At 47.0% G+C, this 23050-nt stretch overlaps 1 protein-coding gene across 11 annotated transcripts in view; it reads left to right on the forward strand.

Moving 5' to 3' along the window:
* SH3PXD2A (SH3 and PX domains 2A) overlaps positions 1 to 23050 on the forward strand; it is a 245703-nt gene that overhangs the window by 58072 nt on the left and 164581 nt on the right. The window contains exon 1 of one of the 11 annotated variants that reach the window (XM_067024747.1): positions 3443 to 3463. The exons of the other annotated variants lie outside the window; for them this stretch is intronic. The gene's annotated coding sequence lies outside the window, so the exon portion shown is untranslated. Of the gene's footprint in view, positions 1 to 3442; positions 3464 to 23050 lie in introns of those variants that run through there. 11 annotated transcript variants of the gene reach the window in all.

Raw genomic sequence — 23050 nt, forward strand, 5'->3', positions numbered from 1 at the left:
AATGCCCAATGCGAGTTTCAAAACATTGTATGATAGCAATTTTGCAAAAACAACAAGATACATCTTTTATAAGTACATGCACAGCATAAGTACATAATTATTTTTTAAAGGTCTGGAAGGATACACTCCAAATTGGTAAAAGAGTTATCTCTGGACGAGGGTTGGGGACATGGATGGGAGGGAGGGCTTGGTCAAAGGCGGGGAACCTTAGCCTTATTTGTAATGTCTTACTTTTTTTAAAAAGGAGAATGTATTCATGTATTACTTATAACATTTATATATAATAATTAAAAGATACCTGTGGGAGGAGATGGGAAAAGTGGGAGGTCTAAAATAAGCTGTGTTCCTCCTGGTCATTACAGTATAATGGGACAGAAAACATACAGGTTAAAAAAAATAGACATTAATAACATATCTAACAAGAGAAAGAAAATAAAAATGATTATTAAAATCACATTACCTCATATTTCCTGAATCACCATTCTAGATCATTCCTACGGAATGTAACTGGTTAGAATCCATTACAGCAAACCCCAGGGACCGGTCCAAATTATCTTGTCAAACTGGAATCTTGTATTCCAGTATTGCCTACAACACATGAACTGTGTATTGGGCCAAGAAGCACTTGGGTGGCGGTTCTTGTGTCATGATGGACCACGCTGAGAGCTTCTTGGCTGTGGAGTGCAGTGGTTAAGGGCAGGTACTCCAGGGTCAGGATGGTTGGATTCCAAGACCAGCTCTGGCACTTACTAGCTGTATATAACCTTTGGTGAGTTCTTTAACCTCTCTGTATATCGGTTTTCTCATCTGTGTAATGGGGATAATAAAAATACCTGCCTCATGGGGTGATAGTAAGAATGAAATGAGACAATCCATGTAAAGAAAGCCCTGAGAATAGTGACTGGTGTGGAGTCCCTAGACAGTGAAGCTGAGAACTCAACAGTTAGGTCCTCAGAAACTTATCTTCAAGAGAAAACAGCTGGACACCCCTACTCCAGCTGGAGGCCGAGGTTTCTTCCTGTGCCCCATTTATACAGACTTCACTTTCACCACATAGCTCTGTCTGCCTCCAGGTGGGAGAGGCAGGTGGTGGTGGTTAGGTCTTCCCAGCTAGACCTTCCCAGATGTTTCACCTCCAAAGTGTAATTACCAATCCACCATCCTCTGTTAGGAAAACACTGCTGTTTAGAAAGTTGCTATTTGTCGACAGTTTTTCCTTGCTCTTGGAAAGAGGCATGTTTCAGATTCCGGATGGAACACAGGGGGATTCCAGGGGAGCCCTGTGGGGATTCCAGTAGCTCCTGGGAATCCTGTGGCTGGCTTCCCCTCCCCCAGGAGCTGGCTCTGCCTCAGCTGCTCCCTTTCGTCTGGCCCCATGGCCTGAGGGTGAACTCCAGTTTCCTCTCTGTCTACTGATTTCCCCTCTGGCAGGTTCTGCCTAGCATTGGGGTGAGGAGGGGAGAGGGCCGTGGGGTGTCTGTTCTCCAGGGAGTGTTGGGTGGGGAAGCCCTGGGGAAATGGTACCTCCAAGCCGGCTCAGGTTGGAAAGCTGTTCACTGAGTTGGAATTCTGGGTTGCTTGGTGCCCGGCTAGCGTGAGCTTGAAGGTGGGTTTATTTTGTTTCCGCTCCAAGCAGATGAAGTTTGCAATTTGTACAGTGACTCCTTCTTGTGCAGTTTCCCCAGGCCCACGGGTTTAGGAATGACCTTGTACAGGAGGGGTCTTGCAGGTCCAGAATAGATGGAGAGAGGTGACCGTGGGGCAGGGTCTCCACACGTCCGTGCCAGATGCATACTGTGGCAGGTCCGTGCTGTCAGCCATCCCCACCGTCTGCCCCAGGCAGAGCTTAAGGATGCAAAGAGAGGCGAGGAGCTTGTCCCACAGTCTGAAGCAGCCAGAGCTGTGGGATCATTGTCATGCTGCAGGTGCACTTGGGAAATTAATCTTTTCCTATACAGATGAGTACCTGGTCTGTGAGCACCTGTTTTGGTACCTGCGTGCATTTGGTGCATGTGGTCTTCCTGGCAAATGGTCTGTAGGTGGTCCTGGCACACATCTCGCAAGGAGTTCCTCAGGGACCAAGCCATGTCTGACGAGACCCTCACTTGCGACCACCAGGAAGTCAGGAGCCACCTCTGCCTTTTTCTGCTCGCTCATCCTCCCTCAGGGGCAAGGTGGGATTGTCACACAGTGGGGGAAGCCCCTTTGTAGACATTGGGGAAGATTGTAAGAAAAGCTGAAATGTCCTCTGGATAGTAAACCTTGGCACTGTTCATTGGCTCTAAGCTTCTGGGTGAAGTCTGGTGGGTGTGGTCACTGGGGACTTAAGGGGCTGCCTGCTCCCCCAGTAACTGTCCTGCAGGGCGGACGAGAACACATCTTTCAGGGAGAGAAATCAACTGTGTGCAAATATCTCAATATGGGAGGTACACGCTTGCTGACCAGCATTAACCAGATCTGCTGGAGAACTGGGGTGGAATTGTGAGTTTCATGACCAGAAGGCCCTTAGAAATCATCTATCAGGATGATAACATATCTGGCACTCATGCTGCCACTTTCTGGTCTTGTGTCCACAACAGGCATCACTAATTGATCACAGCACATTCACATCCCATGCTGGTGGCTGACACTGTTCCATGGGTCCTGAGCCCATACATGGTCTCAGAGTCTTTCTGAAAAAACAAACCCAAATATCTTCAGGAAGACACTACCTATCAATTGGCAATGGTACCTTGAGATGAAACTTATTGGCCACCCTCTGATGTAGTCCATTTCCTTTATTTGACAGATGAGGAAACGAGGCCCTAAGAGGGGAAGTGACTCGTCTACATTACAGGGCCAGCAAGTGACAGCAGGACTAGACCTCAGGCACTCTAGCTTTAGTTTATGCCAATCTGGAATTCTAGCCTTCCCTCCAGAAGTCTTCTTTCTGTTTTTGGTTGAGGAGTGCAGGAAGCCCCTGTTGCATCACCAAGAGGGCTCCTGGGGGGAGGGGGCAATCATTCACCCTTCTTGGAGAGAAGATGCCTGTGCAGAGCAGAAGACTTCTCTCCAGCTCCCAGAAAGGTCTGACCAGCTGCTGCCTGGAGCTCAGCCCAAGTGTCCTGCCTACCACTGCCCACTTCTCTCATTGGATAATAAATCCCAGCTTTGCCAGAGGTGGCATCTGAGGCAGGCCACACCACCTGCCTGACTGCTCCGAGCTGCACACCTTGTTTTCCCGGCATGAGGGTGTCACGTCAGGGTGTGTTTGGGTGTTACGTCAGTGAGGCCCTGCTGCCGTCACTTCCCTCTTCCTCAGGCCCCAAGGTCCTACCTAGCAAACTCAGCTCTGCCCCTGCCCTGGGCCCCCATCTACCCCTCTTTGGATAACAAATGGAAAGTTGGCTGCAAAGTGCATGGGGGCACAGTGTCTCCTCCAACCTGGAGAATGAAGGGAAGGAAGATCTATGGTGGTGGCCAGGTGAGTGGGGTGTGTGTGTGTGTGTGTGTGCATGTGTGCCTGTGTGTGTGTGTGTGTGTGTGCGCGCGCACGCGCATGCGCATGTGCACGCGTGCTTCGTGAAGCCTTCAACTGTGACCAAGTCACTCCCTTCCCACAGGAAGAAATTTCAAGTCAATCCTGGCACCTTGGAGGAGTGCCAGCTACATGCCTGGCACTAGGCTTGATAATAGGGACCCCGAGGGGAGAAGTCAGGGTCATCCTGGGCGGAAAAGCCAGGCTGACAGCCTTGGCCTGAGCCAGAGCCGCCAACTGGTGGGAGACTCAGGGTAGGGGCAGAAGGCATAGAATGGGTGAGCAATCAGGGCGTAGACCACTGCCATCGGCCCTGCTGCTTGGGCATCCCAGCCTGCTTGTTGAGGTCCTTGCGTCCTTGCATCCCCTCCCCCACAGCAGCAACAGTTGCTTTTGCTTTTGACTCATGTGGACCTGAGACAGCCAGGGTGAACTGTGGGAGCCTGAGTCGTGGGCTTGTTGGAAGGAAGACAGCCACAAGCCAGGTGACCCAGAGATGGAGTGATTTCCCTCAATGGCACCCCACCCCTGGGCAACAGCCCCCATGTGATTTGGGGGGCTGCAATTACTGCATCTCCGGGACATTTTCTCAGGACAGGCCATTGTAGGAAGTATTGGAGAATTGTAGTTCTTTTAGCTAGAGCCAAGGAAAAAAGATTTTAGATTCCTCAGAGACCTCCACAGTTGGGTGACAGCAGGCTCTCCGAAAGAGCTTGTGGGATTCTTGGTACCAACTTCCCAACTTTCCAAGTGGAGTAGTTTGCTCTCATTGATGGGAAGCTCAGGCTTTGTTGTCAGACAGACTTACATGAACGTGACCTCATCCCTGCTACCTCTTATCAGCTCTGTGACCCTGGGCCATTACCTAACCTCCAAGAGACTCAGCCTTCTCATCTGCTAAATGACTCTAATTGCAGAAGCTGCTTCATAGAGTCCTTGTGAGATTTTTAGGAGACAAGGCACAGGAAACCTTTCCCGGTCTCTCCCGAGACTGAAGCAGCTATAGAGAGTCCTTAGGAGGGCGATCACTGCCCTGTGGATATGGTGTCTGTCCAGCCTGAACTAGGGAAACATTCCCAGCCACAAAAGGGTCTTAGGCACCCCCAAGCTGCAGTAAATGAATGCTCCAGGGCTGGCCAGGAGACAGCCCCAAATGCCAGCCAGGGTTTGGCTCAGTCTGCTAATTAGGGAGCATTTATCTGGTGCCCAGCAGAACAAAGTGGCCAGTTCAGCCATGCTGGAAAGCTAAGCTCAGTGCTGGCTGGGGGCTGGGGAGGAGGCTCGGAATGAGACGGGCATGGGGGCATCCCTGGGGCTAAATGGGCCACATTCAGAAATGGCTTAAAAAAAAACCCACCCAAACAGGAAGCATGAGGCTGGTGTACAGGCTGGAGCTGAGATGCTGGCAGAGAGGGTGGCTCTGGTGCACAACAAGCAGCCATTCTTCCCACTGAGACAGTGCCGACCTGGTCTCCTCGGGGCATCTCTGCTGAAGGCCAGCCTGCTGGCTCCCCAAGGAAACGAGCTTGTTTTTATCCTGAGATTCCCAGGGCTCCACCCCTCATCTTGGAAGATTGTGAGGAGGAACCCCCAGTGGGAAGGTGGAAAGGCACCCCTCTCTGTGTGCCCCCCCGGGGTGCTGGGCCCGCCTGCTGCTCCCTCCATCCTACAGCGCAGTGGGGTGGGGACCCGGATGGCAGGGGGGGTGGAGGGGAGGGATGGGCTAAGAAATCGACCACATGTAGGAGGGCTCAAAACTGAGGTTTTATCCATCGTATTAGGTACTTGGGGGACACTTTGGGCCGGTTTGGAATACCTAGGTTTCTTGGCTGTGTAGTTGAGAAACGAGGTGAGGGAGGGTAGAGCTGCAGACCCACCCTTTCTGCAGGTGGGGTCCAGGATCCAGACCAGCCGTCTGGCTCTGGAATCCACAGGCTAAACCCTTCTGTCCACTCTCACCTGTAACTTTGATGTGGCCCCTACATGGGCCAGAGCACTGCAGAGCCAGCCTGGGAGATCCCAGCACCTCAGAGAGGAGGGGGGTCCTTTCCCTCCCTTGCCAGGAAGGCTTCAGCTGCAGAGCAGGTGGGGCTGGGCTGGCCGCTGGAGGTGGGTACTGCCCTGACCCACTGCCCAGGCTGGGGAGAGTTTGGGCTGGGCTGACAGAGAGAGAGATTGTCAGTTTCTGTATGTTCTTTTCCTTTTCTCTGCCCTTGAGTCTTGGATTCTCCCTATGGTGTTCTCTCTGTCTCTCTTTCCCCAGTTTCTCGTTATCTCTATCTCCCAGGGGTCTCTGAGTCTGGGCCTGTCTCTGGGCATAGGTCTGTTCACCCCTGTGGCCTTTTCCCAGACTCCTTTCTGGAGGTGTTTTCTCTGGCTCTGCTATGTCTTTGTCAGTCTCTGAGTCTCTTTTGTCTGTACGTCTTCCCCCGGGATGCTGCCATGTCCCAAGAAGGAGTCTGGGAGAAGGGCAGGTGAGGGCCTGACTGTGACCTGTATGGAGGGTCACTGACTGTGGTGAGCGAGGGGCCTGGCAAGTCTGCACCCTCAAAGGCAAAAGCCCCGATGGGGAGTGGGGCTGCTTCCCCTTCTCATGGGAAATTAACCTTTCTCCTGACAATGGCTTATGTGTAGACATTCCTTTTGGAATCCAGTGACGGTCTTGGCACCCTGGTGGGGAGCCTGCCCTGCCTCCAGAGGGCACCCATGATGGCCAGCCGTTGGCTCTTCCCCCTCCCAGAAGAGACGTAACTGCAGTCCCCGGGCCCTGGGCCTGGCAGTGCTCTCAGCCCTCACCCAGGCTGCCGCAGAGTCGGGCTCGGGGCTCCTGTGGGTAAGCTGGGGACCGCAGGCTGGCTCTTCCCCTTCTCTAGCTGGACAGAGGGTCTCATCTATCTGTTCCATCACCCAGTCCCTTCCTGCCCCGTGCTAGCTGTTCCTCCAGGGCCGCGCCTGCCCCACTGCTGTCCCCACTAGAAATAGCTGAGCCGTAGACATTCCCCCAGACGAGGGAGTGGCCCTTGCAGGGTAGGCTAGCCCCCAAAATAGGGCACCAGCTGTTGGGGGTCTGGGTCAGGTAGCGCACCAGGAATAGGCTTGGGGTGGGGTTCTGTTCTCCTTGGGCATCTTCTCAATGGGGGCTGGTTCTCTGGGCCCAGACTCTGTCGTCAACTAGAAGGCGGGTGGGGGTGAGCACCTGACCATGTTTGTTGAACACCTGCTATGGGCGAGTCCAGGGTGGGGCTGAGTGGTGCAGACAGATGCAGCATGAACTGACTGTAGGCTGACCCTTCAAGGCATCTCCACTGAAAAGTCACACGTCTGCCTGCACCTCAGCGTGTTCCGAACCCGGCCCCTATCCAGACCCCTCCCTCCTCCTTCCCTTCCTCCCTCCTTCCCTCTCTTAGTCACTGCACCATCTCTTACCCCTGCAGATCCCTCCTCTCTGCCCCAGGCCCCTTGGCCAAGCCCTCCTGATTCCTCCCTTGCATCTAGTGCCTTGTTACCAGGCCTCCCAATGCTCCGGTCCGGCCCCCTTCCAGCTGTTTCTGTGCATTGCAGCCAGTCAGCTTTCTTTCCTAGTGTTTATTTTTAATTATGAATTTTTTTAACCCTACAGAAAATAATATAATGCATCTGTAGACCTACTGATTTAACAAATGTTCACATTTTGCTACATTTTATTCACATGCTTATTTTAAAGTGAGGTATAATTGACATCAGAGACTTTTTTTTAAGAATAAATGGATGCCGATAGAGGAGGTGTCTGATAAATGCTAGATTCCCTTCCTCCTGCCTCAGGTTTTACCGAGAAGGTGGAACTGGAGGTGGGCCTAGGGGAAAGGCTGGGTTTGGTGGACTGAGAAGGCGCCCAGGCAGGGAGACTGCATGTGTGAGGGTGTGGAGGCAGGACTGCCTGGCACGGCCAAGGTCAGGGGGTCCCTGCTTCTGTGGAGGATGGAGCCCCGCAGGGAGGATCACAGGTGCCGGCGGTCCTCCAGCGGCCAAGCCCTTTCCCGCCTTGCCCTTCCTCCTCCTCCCGCATCTCGTCCTAGGTGGGCAGCTGCCGTGTTTATGAGGTCGCAAGGGGAAGCCATCACCTGGGTCTGTATCAGTGCTGTCACCCGGACAGGCAACCTGCGGCTGGGTGCCAGGGTGGGCTCCACGGGGAGCTCTTCCTCTTGTGTTCCCTGCTTCCCTGGCAGGAGTCAGGTTCTCCCCTCCAGGAAAGCCTCGTGAAACCAGCTGGCCTGGCCGCAAAGCCTGGGGAGGGGGAGGGTGGCCAGCCTCACTGCATGGGCTGCTTGACTAGGCTCCCCTGGCAACTCTGCCTGAGTTTTAGTTTTTGCTTCAGGGATTTTTCTTTTTCTTCTGGGCTTCACCTTGCCTTCCCCTTCCATGAACTGTGAACAGACACTAGGACACCCTTGGCCTAAAGGGCCTCCAGAAAGGAGAAATTGCAAGATAAGCCTCCTGTGGGCCAAATGTCCAACCTCAGTGACCAGGAGGGGAGCCATCAAGGCAGCGATGCAGCGTCAGCCCTTGATGTCCTCAGGCCAGATCGGGGCACTTGGAATGCCCAGGTCAGCTGTTAGGAGCGCCTGAGGTGCCAAAAGGATTCAAACGCTTTGAATGCAGCCAAGCTCTGCCCTCTTCCTCTCTGTCTGCTCTGCCCCCACTCTGGTCCAGCCCCATCACCTCCCACCTGGGCAGCTGAGCAGGCCTCCTGGGGGACCTCCCCTCACATTCTTGTCTTCCCACCAACCTGTGATCCTTCTAAAAATAAATCAGATCGTATCACACACCCCTTTTATAACCTTTCTGAAAGCCTTCCTTTCTTTGGGGAATGAACCCCCAGTTCCTTACCCCACCACCGGGCCCTGTGTGGTGGGTCCCCACCCGCCCTTCTAGACCTGTCCCCTGCCATCCTCCTTTCCTTTCTCTCAGCTCACCCCCTTGGTCCTGGGGCACCAAGTGCAGTGCTCTCTCAGTGCCTTTGCCATTGCTGTCCCCTCTGCCTGGAACTCCGTTCCCCCAGGTCTTCAAGTAGCTGACTCCTTCTGGGCACTCGGGCCCAGAGAGGCCTCCCAGAGAGGCCTCCCTTGATCACTTCCTCAGAGCGCCCCCCAGCCCTGTCACATTGTCACATTCTGTTGTCTTCAACAATCGATCATTATCTTATTTAACTCTTTGTCTATTGGTTATGTCTCATCCCTGCTGGAATGTGAGCTTTAGGAGAGCAAAATCTTGCTTGTTCATTAACTTCTGTTTTCCCAGTGCCTAGAACAGTGCCTGACAGAGCAGGTGCTCAGGAAATTGTTGTCAAATGAATGGATGGGTGCATGGCGAGCTGGCACTGAGTGTAGGAAATGGGGAGAGAGAGGCCCGCAACCTCCTTCTCCACGCCAAAGACAAGGTCTGCTGCGTAGCTCCTGTTCCTCCTCCTGGATGCCCATCTTTGCTTATAGGCTGGACTTGCCATTAGGGACACTTGTGAGGATTAGCTGGAATAGAAAGTAACTTTCAACTTTAAAAATATTAGAGAACAATGCTGAGAAAAATATGCAAAGAACACTAAAAGTTATGAGAAATTTAAAATGCCATTGCAAAATAAGAAATTCAATTGAGGGTCTGGGGGAAAAATAAAGAAATCTTCTAAAAGATTAAAAAACAGAACTTGGAAGAAAAGTTAAGACAAAGAAGATCAACCCAGAGGGTTCAATATCTGTTGAACAGGAGCTCCTACATGAGAGAACAGAAAATATAACAGAATATAACAGAGAGGGAGAGAAATTAATGAAAGCAAATTTTCTAATAATGAAAAGAATATGTGTTTGGATTGGAAATTCTTATAAATGCTTCAGATTGATTATTTCCAAAGATGACCACAACATCTCCTGTACCACGTGACTTTTGCAATAAGACTTTATTACTTCTTTCATTAAAAAGAGTTTCCTCAGTCTAAAAGTCTCCCAGCTGAGCTATTTCGGCAATTATACTCCAATAAGGATGTTAAAAACAAGACAAAACAAAACAGTATGATTGTTATCCATTTGGGCCAGATTAATAAGAAAAACAGAAACCACATTGTTTCAACAGAAAGATTACAATTTAGGTAATTGGTGCTCTAACTCTGACCAACTAGGAAGCAACTAGTCACTCACTGGCAGTGAAAAAACCCCTAGAGTCTTGGCCGCTGGACTAGCCCCTCCATTTGGCCCCTGTACTAGGTTGTCTCCCCTGTAGTATTTGTTGTATTGTCACCTCCCACCATGATCATGGTGGTGGCATCCATGGCAGCTCTGTTGGTTCACTCTCAACTCAGTGTTCTCTGTAACCCCTTTCCTCTGGGATAGTCAGATATGTGATTTCCTTCATACCTCATAGAAGCCAAGAGAAGCTTAGGTGCACTTAAGCCCTTCTTATGCCTAACCATAATGGGTGCATACTTTCCCAACATGCGTCTCCTAATGAATGTGAAACCATCCTGTTAAACAGTCTCCATTTAGATTCCCAAATATGATTATGGAACAAGTTCCTCACTGCCATTTCAAGCCGCTTCAATCAAATTCACCTCCTACCTCTGGGCGTCTGCCTAGAGAGAGGAGATCAAGACATACATTCTACTGGCAGCCTCACTTATCTGCTGTCTTCCTTATCATTGAAATCCCTCAAGACTCTGAGGGACAGGCTTCTGTTTTGCTCTGGACCTCTCTATGTTGAACTCTATGATATAGCTCACCAGGTCTGTAGGTCAATATATTCAATGTATGCAAGCCAGTATTTAGGAAAGTATTTATTCCTAGATAAAGCTTTGTTTTAAATATAGTTGTCTGTCTTTAAAAAAATAAAAATATCCTATTATGAAGATCAAAAAAAAAGTTTCCTCTATTCTTAATCTTGTGCTTATCCTGAATCACAGGCTCCAATGAGAATATCTTCCCCTTGAAAATATTCTTATTTGTAAAAACTAGATGATTAAATAGCTAATTATCTTTGTAAAAAAGATAAAATTATGCTCTAATAAAGAGAGGATGAGAATGAGGTTTCATGTACCTCTTTCTCTCTTTCCCTTCTTGTTTTTAGTTAACATTTTCTTTCTTTCTTTTTTTTTTTTTTTTTTTGGTGGTACGCGGGCCTCTCACTGTTGCGGCCTCTCCCATTGCGGAGCACAGGCTCCAGACGCGCAGGCTCAGCGGCCATGGCTCACGGGCCCAGCCGCTCCGCGGCATGTGGGATCCTCCCGGACCGGGGCACGAACCCGTGTCTCCTGCATCGGCAGGCGGACTCTCAACCACTGCGCCACCAGGGAAGCCCTTTAGTAACATTTTCTTTGGGATAGCACAAATTTAGTGACATAAGAATACATGTCATATTTTCCAGGGGAAAATTTTATTTTCCATTTTGAACTCTCCTATATTGTTTGAAATTTTGTTACCATGTATGTATGTTACTTACACAAAATGTTTTTGTATATTGCTGTAAAATATTTATAATTATTGCTATAGAAGAAGATTTTTATCTTGGGAGAAATATACCATTTTTTAATGAAAGAAAAGTCTATGCATAGAAGTAAAGGATTTTACTGTGCCCACGAACTACTTAGCATCTTGTTAAAATGCAGATTTTGATTCAGCAGGTCTGCCTGGGGCTTGAGATTTTGCATTTCCACCACACTCTCAGGTGATGATATGGTTAGTCTCAGGATCACAGCTTGAATAGTGAGGGCATAGAGTATTGGAAAGATAACATTTGAAGCCCTTCTCCATTCCTTTCTTTTTCTTCCTTCTGTCCAAATGTGATCTTTCTCCCCTTTGGCCCTGGCCCTTTGTGACCAGGTGGGAATTTGGCCTGGTGAGGAACGCTGTTCCAGCACTTCCCAGAAGCTGCTAAGGGTAGTGAGTGCGGGCTGCCTCAGAGGGATGGTATGTTCTGTCATTGGAGGTGTTCCTGTGAGCTTGAATGGTCATGTGTCAGGGGTGTTGATCCCTTTGTGGGGAGGAGGAGGCGCCTCCAAACAATTCCACCTTGTGCCTCTGTGTGCCTTCTACAAACTTGTGGAACCAGGATCTCAGGTTGGGGCTCATTCACCTGTGCTGACTTTTACGGGTCATTTGGCAAGTCCCCAAACCCCACCCTTCTCAGTCCTTCCAGGGGAACACTTGGTATTCTAAACACTGTATGTGTGATTTGGTGGATAGGACGGGGAGGGGGAGGAGGGGTGATGGCTTGGCTTTAGAAATAGTTCAGTCATGTTGGAATGTGATGCCTGACTTGATTGGATCTCGGGATGGAGGGTTCTGCCTTTTAGGTTGCCTTCCCTCTTGCAATTTAGTTCAACAGACCTTGACTAAGAGCTCCTTTGTATTAGTCAGGACAGGTTAATTGCTGTGCAACAAACTCTCAGGGACTCAATGCAATAGAGGTTTAATTCCTGCTCATGTCACAGACCAAAGTTAGTTACTAGAGAGCTCTACTCCAGGTAGTCATTCAAGGAACCCAGACTCTCCCATCTGGTGACTCCATTCCCCATGAATCTCTGTTTCCACCCAGCAAGGGAGGGAAGAGAGAGAGTGAAAGATTGCAGGGCGATTTTATGGGTTGCCTGGAGGAGGCACACATCACCCCTGCTCATATTCCATTGGTCAGAATTCAGTCACATGACTGCACCTCCCAGCAAAGGAGGCTGGGAAATGTAGTCTAGCTGTGTGCCCAGCTACATGTCAGACACTGCGATGGACGTTGGGCATACTGAGACACAGTTGCTTACAAGAGGCTCACAGGCTTTTGAAAGGAGGCAGGTGTATAAACAAGTAATTATGATATAGTAGTAAGTGTGGTTCTAGAAGTGTGACCAAACCACAGAAGCAATCTAGAGAAGGGAGTCGATGAGGGCTAAACCTGTGCAAAGGCCTCGGAGGTGGTGGCAGCAAGAGATCACATGGGGCGGGGCATTCCAAGTAAAAGGAACAGAATGTGCAAAGGCACAGAGCTGTGGAACAGCATGTTATGTCCAGGGAGGATGCAGGCAGGTTGTGCAGTACGTGGGGACATGCAGTAGTGGCAGGACATGCGACTGCAGAGGTCAGTCAGAGCAGAGGTCATGAATGGGCTTGTGTCCCATGGGAGGCAGAGAGCCAACAAAGGGCTCAAAGCCGAAATGAAACCATCAGATGGGGGCAGGTTGCAGCAGCGTCAGAGATGGTACGTGCTTAGTGCTCTCCTCACCAGAATCTTCAGAGTTTTCAAGTGTGTTTCAGTCTCTTGTGCTGTGGAGTGTCTGACAGGGGACGATGTGGGAGGGTGGGCAGGTGACCTACCCAAGTCACCTGCTGCAGCAGCGCTCCTGGTGGGAACTCCCTGGGCCTGTGTGGCTTTTGCCAGTTTCACCTGACAGTCAGGTCTCACTAGCAACTTCCAGCAGTTCCCAAGCAGGGGAGAGGCAAGATACAGGAGACAGGAAGGTACATACCACTGGAGCCTCTTCACCTTGAAAAAGGTGACCCCACTTATTAAGCACTTAGGTAAGCCAAGCGCCATGCTTACCTGTGTAATCTCATTCAATCCATACACCACCATGGGGAGGCTGTTCTCACTCACTGCCACCTTACGGATGAGAAAACTGGATCCCGGAGAGGTTAAGTGACTTGGCCAAGGTCACATAGCCAGGAGAGAATAAACTGGAATTCTGACTTCAGAGCCCAGGCATTCCACCGCTAACCAAAGTTCTAAAATAATGGTAAAACAGTGCTAAGAGAGGTGACTGCTAATGATGGCTCCCTCCACGCCTGGCATGCTTTAAAGAGCTTCACATGTACATTTTCTCTTTTCAACTTTGCATTAGCCCTCAGAGAGGAGAAAAACAGGCTTGACACCATTTCATAGATGAGCAGACTGAGGCTCAGAGAAATTACATAGGAATAATTGCATCTCGCAGTTGGTAGCACTTTCTCACGTGTCTTCTCCTTGGATCTTTAACACCCACGGAGGTAGGAGCCGTATTTCGCAGATGAGGTCACTGCCACTCAGGGAGGCCAAGTCTCCTGCCCCAGTTGCCTAGCAAGCCTTGGCAGGCTGGAACTGGAACCCTCCGCTCTTGACTCCCACCCAGTGCGCTTTCTCCAAAGGCTGTGGGTCTGCATGGTGGGGGGTGTATGGAATGAGCCCCCTAGGGAGTTTCAGGGAGAGGCAGGGTAGCCACTGGTTTGGACACCTTCTAGGCTTGAGGAGGTCCCCTGGGATAAGGCCATCCTGCACATCCCTGCTTTCTTCCCTCTACATCTCACTGCGGATGTTTCAGGCTCCACCACGTTAATGCCGCACATGCCCCAGCCAGCTCCCACACACCTGATGAGCTGCTGGGAAAGCCAGAGGCCTCCTCCCCAAGCCCAGCCCATGAACACCAGCTGGGCAGCTCCCCCGGGGCCCCTAGACACTCACAGCGGGACCAGGCCTGGCCAAAGCACTTCCCAGACTCCCTCATGGTCTCCCTGCCTTTCTGACCTCAGGGCTGTAGGCTCCCAAGTACTTTCCCTGGCCCTGGGGATGCAGGCTAGTGCCATAGCAAGAGTGATGCTGATGACAGCAGTGACAATAATAGCTCACGTGTGGGGGCACTTAGTCTGTGCCAGGCTCTGTGCGAAGCACTTTATACCTGTTATCTCACTGAATCCTCTCACCCATCCTATCAGGCAGGTTCTATCACTGTCCTCATTTTGCAGATGAGGACACTGATTTGAATCCAGATCGGACTAGCTATGTACCATTTATTATTATTCACATTATCCAAAATGTTGTGCAGGCACCTCTGTGAGTTCAGGAAGAGGCTTTTGGGTGGTATATGGGCAAATACTTTATCTTTTAATAGTGATGTATTGCTTCAGTGTGTGTTGGTGTTAGGGGTTGAAGTCTTATGTTTCCTCCAAATGCATATATTGAAGCTGTAATCCCCAGTACCTCAGAATGTGACCTTGTTTGGAAATAGGGTTGTTGTAGAAGTAATTAGTTAAGATGAGGTCATAGTGGTGGGCCCCTAATTCAGTGGCTGATATCCTTATCAAAAGGAGAAATCTGGACACAGACATGCCCACAGGGAGAACACCATGTGAAGATGAAGCCGGGGATAGGGTGATGCTTTCACAAGCCAAGGAACACTGAAGATTGCTAGCAAATCACAGAAACTAGGAGAGAGGCATGGAACAGATTCTTCCTCACAGACCTCAGAAGGAACCAACCCTGCCAACACCTTGTTCTCAGACTTCTGGACTCCAAAACTGTGAGACAGTATATTTCCATTGTGTAAGCCATTCAGTTTGTGGTCTTTTGTTATGGTGACCCTAGCAAATTAACACAGTTAGAATATGTGTATATATAATATGTGTATATACACACACAACAATACACTTATGATTTCATAGATATTATTGCTTTGGATGTGGCTTTTGATAGGCTGAATAATGCTCCGCCACAGAAATATCCACAGTCTAATTCCTGGAACCTGAGATTGTTACTTTATGTGGTGAAAGGGGCTTTTTAGATTTGATTAAGGATCTTAAAAAAGGGGAGATTATCCTGGATTATCCAGGTGAGCCTAATGTGATCACTAGGATCCCTTATAAGGAGACAGGAGAGTCAGAGAAGCAATGAGAGAGTCAATGGAAGCAGAGATTAATGTGCTTTGAAGATGGAGGAGGGGGCCACGAGCCAAGGAGTATGGGTGGCCTCTGGAAGCTGAAAATGTCAAGGAAACCAAGTCTCCCCCAGAGCTTCAGGAAGGAAATGGCTCTGCTGACACCTGGAATTTTAGTCCCTTAGGACTCGTTTTGGACTTCTGACCTCCAGCACCCTAAGAAAATTAATTTGTGTTGTTTTAAGGCACTGAGCTGTAGTAATTTGTTATAGCAGTAATAGTAAACTAATAATCAGCAAAAATAAGTATTTAAGTTTTTCCAGAAAGGGACTCAAAGAAAAGTAATAGATAAATCATAGCAGTGATATTGATACCATGTAGGTAAGGGGGCTTGTACATGTATTGGGGGGACCCTGTCTGTACGGCCCTGCCTTCAAGGGGGAATTGCATCATTTTGGGAATCCCTGTGTGACCTGAGCTTCACTCTTTCCTGTCACTCCCTTGCTCTGTGTTGTTGAGCAGGTTACCTAACTTCTCTCCTCATCTATAAAACACAGGGCGAATCATACCTACCTTGTGGGCAGCACATAGTAATTGCTCAGTTTTTGCCTCAGTCATTGCTCAATATTCTAATCCTCTTTGATTCCCTGAATAGCCCTGAGAGGCAGGTAGGGGAGGATTAATTCACTGATCTGTTTTGAGTGCCCAGCTCCTGCTAGTCACTTGTCTCTGTGTGGTTGGTCATGGTGGGCGTGTGACCCATCCCACCTTCGGGTCTCCTTCATCATGAGGTCTCAGCTCTGAGAGGGCAGGAACGCTCCTAGCACAGGGGTTGCAGAGTCAGACTCAGAGTCAAGGAACCCTTGCTCAAGAGTATGTGCCCTGATTGCATTTGTGCACAAGGTGCCAGGCTGGCGCTTACTGGAGAGGTGCCCTTGGGATAAGCAAGGCCAAACTGAGGTGCATGGGATCCCTGGGGAGGATAATAATTTGACGTTCCCTTCAAACCAGTGGTCTTTAAATATGTGTTCAGAATGTCTTCAGCATCTGTGGCAGGGTGTCAGGGGAGAGTGGAGAAGGACCCTGGTGGTACCCAAAGCCTCCTCTGTTGCCCTGAGTTGTTCATCTCAGACCCTCAGCAAAGCAAAGCACCCACCCATCACCGGACCCAGCACTTAGCCAGCAGTTTAGAGAGTAAGGGTTATTACTCGAGCAGGCATCTGGGGCATCTCACCTGCCATCCCCCACCCCAGAGACTCCATCCGCACGCAGTGCCATCCTTGAGATGAGCTCTGGAATGGACTCTTTCTCCATGTCGTCACATTTCCAGTGATGCTTTAGGGTGCCCTAACTCCCCCTGTGGAGCAGCACATCAGGCCTCTGCCCTTCTCCTGCTCTGGTGCCAACTGTGTGGTCATCCCCAAATCACTGGAATAAATCATCAGGGGCCTCCACCCTGGATCCCACCACTTTCTCCAACACGTGGCAGCATTTCATGGAATTCATAAACAAGTCAGTTCAGTCCAATCTGTTTCATCTAGCAGGCCTAACACTCCTGCTGCTGAGCCTTTGTATTCACCGTTCCACCCTCTGGAACGCCCTCTTCCCCTTTCTCCAGCTCTCCTTTACTCAAGGCCCACATGTAACATGACCTCCTCTGAGAAGTCTGCTTTGCTTACGCCAGCCACACCAACCTTGTCCTTTCCTGAACCCCATCACATGCTTTTTATGCCTCTCAGCAGACTGACACTCAATCTAATGCTACTAGGTAAACCCTTTGTGCCCATTGGCTCTCCCAGCTCCCAGTCACGTCATGGACCATGACTTACGCTCTCCCTGAATCCCACTCATTCAGTGCGTGGAACATCATAGTAATGGCTTGACTGGGAAGGGATTGGAAGTAGTGAAAGCTTGCATGTTTTCCAGAAAATGGTCAAGCAAGACTGCTTTGGCTTGCTAAGGACTTAGGAACCCGGGATGGGCTCCTTCACAAAGCTAGAATATATACCAGCCCCGTGAGTCAGCTTCAGTATGGCGTGCGCCCATGCCCCAGGCACCAAATGCATCCAGGGCAGGAAGCTCCTTGCCAGGATGGACAGGTCCTCTCTACCCTCTGTCTCTCTCCTCAGCTGCTGCTTCAGGAACACTTGGGGTGTTGAGTCTGTTCCCTGAAGCTTCTAGTGGGTTTGGCAAGAGAGCCTGTATCCCTCCTGTCCACCCACCCTCAACCTCACCTCATCCTGGGAACTCTCTGAGCAGCTGCTGTGCTACCTAATGGCTGCGCTGCCCCGTTCTGTGTACAGAACACATCCACCGCAGCATCTTCTCTGGGTCCTCCTATCTTCCCTGTGAGTTGCATCATTGTCCCCCATTGCGCAAATGAGAATAAGTGCCTTGCAAAGGGTCACTGGTCAACCAGTGCAGTCTGGAGCCCAGGCTCGACTTGAGTGCTCTGCTCAGTGCTCTTTGAATGGCTGCTCCTGGGGTGACAAGGAGAGAATTGTAGTGACTCCTCTGTAATCCATGTCCCTGCTCTGCGGGTTCTCCATACTCTAGAGCCCTAGTATCTTATTTTCTCTTTTTTTATTGTGCTAAAAAATGCATAACATCAAACTTACCATTTTGTATTGTGGTAAAATGCACGTAACATAAAATTTACTATTTTAACCTTTTTTAACTGTACAGTTCATTGGCATCAAGTACATTCACACTGATGTGCAACCATCACCACCACCCTTGTCCACAACTTTTTCATCTTATTTTCTCCTTTAAAGCCTAGTGTCATATACCTTCTAGGGGTTAATTCCTTTTTAATAAAGGTGTCAGAACACTTCAAGGGCCAAAGGTGTGCATCTCTTGAGGGTTCCCTTTTTTTGAAAAAATTTTGAATTGATGTCTAGTTGATTTACAATGTTGTGTTGGTTTCAAGTGTATAGCAAAGTGATTCAGTTATATAGATATGTATGTATGTATCTATCGATCCATATATATCCTTTTTCAGATTCTTTTCCATTATAGGTTATTACAAGATATGGAAGATAGTTCCCTGTGCTATATAATAGGTCCTTGTTGTTTATCTTTTTTTTTTTTTTTTTTTTTTTTTTTTTTTTTTTTTTTTGTGGTACGAGGGCCTCTCACTGTTGTGGCCTCTCCCGTTGCGGAGCACAGGCTCCGGACGCACAGGCTCAGCGGCCATGGCTCACGAGCCCAGCCGCTCCGCGGCATGTGGGATCTTCCCGGACCGGGGCACGAACCCATATCCCCTGCATTGGCAGGCGGATTCTCAACCACTGCGCCACCAGGGAAGCCCTGTTTATCTATTTTATATATAGTAGTGTGCATCTGCTAATCCCAAACTCCTAATTTATCCCTCCCCTGCCCCCACTTTCCCCTTTGGTAACCATAAGTTTGTTTTCTATGTCTGTGAGTCTGTTTCTGTTTTGTAAATGAGTTCATTTGTGTCATATTTTAGATTCCACATGTAAGTGGTATCATATGATATTTGTCTTTCTCTGACTTAGTTAGTATGATAATCTCTAGGTCCATCCATGTTACTGCAGATGGCATTATTTCATTCTTCTTTATGGCTGAATAATATTCCATGGCGTATATATATATATATATATATATATATATATATACCACACCTTCTTTATCCATTCATCTGTTGATGGGCATTTAGGTTGCTTCCATGTCTTGGCTATTGTAAACAGTGCTGCAATGAACATTGGGGTGCATGTATCCTTTTGAATAAGAGTTTTCGTCTTTTCTGGCTATATACCCAGAATGGAATTGCTGGAACTTATGGTAACTCTATTTTTTTCTTTTTTTTTAAGGAACCTCCATACTGTTTTCCATAGTGTCTGCACCAATTTACATTTCCACCAGCAGTGTAGGAGGATTCCCTTTTCTCCATAATTGAGGGTTCTCTTTGATTCTGTACATAACTTGCTATTGGTTGTGAATACTGACTTTTTTTTTTCCTTCTGTCTTTATGCCTTTCATTTCTTTCTCTTGTGTTAATACCTTGGGAAGGATCATTAATACAATAATGGATGGAAGTAGTGACAGTGGGCAGCGTCCGTGTTTTGTTCCAGTGTCTCTTCACTGAGGTTTGCTATGGCTAAACATTTTCAGATTAAGAAAGTTTACTCCTATTTCTTGTTTGCTAAATTTTTTAAAAATCATAAATAGGTGTTGAGTTTTATCAAATACTTCATCTGCCTATGTGAGAATGATCATATAGTTTTTATCCTTTATTTGATAATGTGCTAAATTACATTAATAGATTGTCCAGTGATGCACCATTCGTACACCTTGAATGAAAGTTAATAGAAATATAACCCTAATGGTATAATTTCTTTCATTCATTTTATTCATTCAGACTGTGGTAGTCAAGAGACCAGGGTCTGGAGCCAGATTACCTGGGTTCGAATCCCAGTTCCACACCTTGATTGTGTGGGCAAGTTATTTAATCTCTGTGTGTTGGTTTCTTTCTCTGGAAAATAGGGTATTAATAGTACCTACTTCAAAGAGTTGATATGAGAATTGATTGAGATAAGCCAGTGCCTAACACAAACTAACTTCTCAGTAAATGTTATTTTCACCATCAAACATTTATTGAGCACCTGTTTTATACCAGGACCTGTGCTAGGTGCTGGGAACTCATAGTTAGGGTAACCACATGACCCCATTAACCAGTACAGTCCTGGAAGTCCTGTTTTGTACCTTTTATCCTGATGGAATTCTTACCAGCACTCCCTTTCACTCTCAGTAGTTTCCCAATTTGGATGATAAATTATTTGATCACCAACTGATAGATGAAGAGATCTATATAATGTGGATGTGGAAGACCAGGCTGGACTTGATTCATAGCTGAGGTTCACTAATGTGAAGCAGAATTGTGATTGGGGTCAAGGTAGAGGATCTTCAGGGCCCCACAGGCATCGTAAGCCTTTCCCCTGTCTTCTTGTTTGCATTTTTTTCCAACAGGAAATCTGCTGTCGTCATTGTCTTTGTTCCTCTGAATGGCAAAATGTCTTTTTCCTATGGCTGCTTTTAAGCTTTTTTTCTTTCTTACTGATTTTGAGTAACCTGCTTATGATGTGCCTTGGTATAGATTTCTTTATGTTTCTTGTCTTTGGAGTTGAATTTTGGGGGTCTGTGAGTCCATAGAAGAAATCACAAATGGAATTTTTAAAAAATGTTTTGAGCGTTGAACACAGTGAAAATGCAGCATATGAAAATTTGCGGGTCACTGCTAAAGCACTGTTTAGAGAGAAAAGCATATCATTACATGCCTAAATTTTAAAAGAAGGTTTAAAATCAATAATCTAAATTTTCACTTTAAGGAAAAACCCCCTAAGCCTAAATTAAGTAGAAGGAAGGAAATTATGAGAACAGAAACAATAACGTAAAAAGCAGAAAACAGTGAATAAAACTGACAGAACCAAACGTTGGCTGTTTGATAAAATTGATAAACTCCTACTAAGAACAACCAAAGAGAGAAAGAGAGAAAACACAAATTACCCGTATCAGGAGAAAGAGAAGATAATTACTTCAGGTAAAATAATAATAAGGGTGTGTTAGTAACAATTTTCTGTCAATAAATTCAATAAGACAACATGGACAAATTGTTTGAAAAACTCAACTTTCCAAAGCTTACTCAAGGAGAAAAAGAAAAATGTTAAGTGCCTTTACACCTATTAAAGAGGTTGAATTCATAATCAAATACCCTCCTGCAAGGAAAGCTCCAAACCCACATAGTTTCACTGGTGAATTCTATCCAACATTCAAGGATGAAATAACACCATTCTTACACACAGGAAGAAGGAATAGTTTCCAACTCACTGCATGAAATCAGCATAATCCTGATATCAAAACCTGATGAGGATATTATAAGAAAGGAAAATATCAGAATACCATGAAGATGGATGCAAAATTTTTCATAAAAATATTAGCAAATCAAGTCTAGCAGTATATAAAAAGGACAATACACCAGAACCACGTAGGATTTATCTCAAAAATTCAACTTGGTTCAACATTTCACAACTAATCAGTGTATTTCACCACATTAACAGAATATAGGAGAAAAAAAAAGAATCAATAGATTCAGTAAAAGCATTTGACAAAATTCAGCACTGTTTATAATAATAATTTTTTTAAATCCTCAGTAAACTAGAAATCAAAGGAAACTTTCTCATCTTGAGCATCTACATAAAACCTACCACTTTCATCATAGTTCATGATGAAAGTCTGAATACTTTGCTCTTAAGATTGGAATAAAGCAAGAATGTTCTCTCTTACCTCTTTTCTTCAACATTGTATTGGACATTCTAGCTAGTGAAATAAGGAAAGAAAAGGTATACTTATTGGAAAAAGGAAGATGTATAATGACCTTTTTTTTTCTGACATTATTGTCTATGTAGAAAATACTAAGAAATCTGCAAAAGACAAAAATACCTACTAGAATTAATAAGTAATTTTAACAAAGTTGCAGGATACAAATTCAACATACAAAAACCAATTGTATTTCTGTATACTAGCAGCAAAAAATTGGAAAATGAAGATTTAAAACACCATTAATAATAGCTTCAAAACACATGAAACATGAATGAATTCAATGAAAGATGTGTAAGACCTCTACACTGAAAACTATAATGCATAGCTGAGTGAATTAAAAGAAGGTCTAACTAAACAGAAAGATTTACCATGTTCATGGATTGAAGGTCTCAATATTGCTAAGGTCGCTTCTCTCCCTAAATTGAACTATCGAGTCAATGCAATCTCAATTTTTAAAAAAATCCCAGGAGGCTTTTAATGTAGAAATTAACCACTTCATTCTAAACCGGGTCTGAAAGTGCAAGGGATCTAGAATGACCAAAACAGTTTTGAAAAAGAAGAAAAATTTTGATTTTAAGACGTAACTAAAAACCTACAGTAATCAATAAAGGATGGTGTTTGTGTCAGGATATATCTATCTATCAGTGGAACAACATAGAGGGTCCAGAAATAGTAAATCCACACATACATAGTTAATTTATTTTTGACAAAGGAGTTAATGTAATTCCATGGGAAAAGAATAGTCTTTTCAACAAGTTGTTCTGGAATGATAGGATATCTACATCCCCAAATATTATGAATGGAAGTTTGATACTAAATTTCATTTGAACAGAGAATTCTGCTGAACCCCTCCCCCAAAAAAGATCTGCTAATAAGTGTTTTAGAGGTGCTGTCCAGTCACTCCCAAATCTATTATTTTTATATCTTCATGGGAAAGTTCAGAGTTGTGCCACCATTCTGAGAATCACTAGGCCCCAAAGGTATGATGACCCCTGACCAAGGTGGGCAACTAACACAAGGGCCCGGTACATGTGCAAGGTTGAGAGGCCCATGGAACATAAAAAATAACTTCATTAGGGGCTTCCCTGGTGGCACAGTGATTGAGAGTCCGCCTGCCGATGCAGGGGACACGGGTTCGTGCCCCGGTCCGGGAGGATCCCACATGCTGCGGAGCGGCTCGGCCCGTGAGCCACGGCCTCTGGGCTTGCGCGTCTGGAGCCTGTGCTCCGCAACAGGAGAGTCCACAGCAGTGAGAGGCCCGCGTACCTCAAAAAATAATAATAATAATAACTTCATTAGGGACTAGGGTACATGATGGTGAATCCTCTCACACAGATCATGACTATGTTCTTAGCTGTACTTTAATTAATTAATCTATTTATTTATTTATTTTTGGCTGCATCAGGTCATCATTGCTGCGCGCGGGCTTTTCTCTAGTTGTGGCGAGTGGGGGCTACTCTTCGTTGTGGTGCGCTGCCTTCTCATTGCGGTGGCCTCTCTTGTTGTGGAGCACAGGCTCTAGGGGCACGGGCTTCAGTAGTTGTGGCACATGGGCTCAGTAT

This window comes from Kogia breviceps, chromosome 2, assembly GCF_026419965.1.
Source record: "Kogia breviceps isolate mKogBre1 chromosome 2, mKogBre1 haplotype 1, whole genome shotgun sequence".
Classification (NCBI taxonomy): Eukaryota; Metazoa; Chordata; class Mammalia; order Artiodactyla; family Physeteridae; genus Kogia; species Kogia breviceps.